The sequence below is a fragment of the Entelurus aequoreus genome, linkage group LG11 (assembly GCF_033978785.1).
Source record: "Entelurus aequoreus isolate RoL-2023_Sb linkage group LG11, RoL_Eaeq_v1.1, whole genome shotgun sequence".
NCBI lineage: Eukaryota > Metazoa > Chordata > Actinopteri > Syngnathiformes > Syngnathidae > Entelurus > Entelurus aequoreus.
In genome coordinates, this window is record NC_084741.1 from 49,878,533 (window position 1) to 49,879,102 (window position 570).

Consider the following 570-nt stretch of genomic DNA (forward strand, 5'->3'; position numbering starts at 1 on the left):
AGCTAGAGCCAAAAATTTACCATATAAAGAGAAAAGGATGAAATGTATGTTTTATAGCATTTTTCCAAAAATAAAAAAGACATTTTAAAAAATGTTTTTGTTTTTTTTCAGTAGGCTTGCCTTATGCGGCCCTCAGTGGAAAAAGTTTGAACACACCTGCCCTAACCACTTACATACATAACACAACAATAATGACAAATAATATAATAATACCGATGTTTTGAATTAACAAGAAAACTAACCTTGGAAGTAAACTACTTATTATATATATTAGTTTTTCTTAACTGGTTAGCTAGCTATTTAGCTAACTGATTAGCACATCACAAAAGCAAAACGCCACACAAAAAGCTAAAGGTAAAAGGTATAGTTGTACTACCTGCTTGAGGTATTTGAACTACATTATTGTTCTTTTTACCAGTCACAAACCAAAAGACACACTGAATCCCGCTGCTTTTTACCACCAGATAAGCGGTAGAAATGGATGGATGGATGGAATGTCCAACATGCACGGCGAACTTTTATTTTGAAATATTTATTGCCGTGACGTCACTCCCGGAAGTTTTTGTTTCC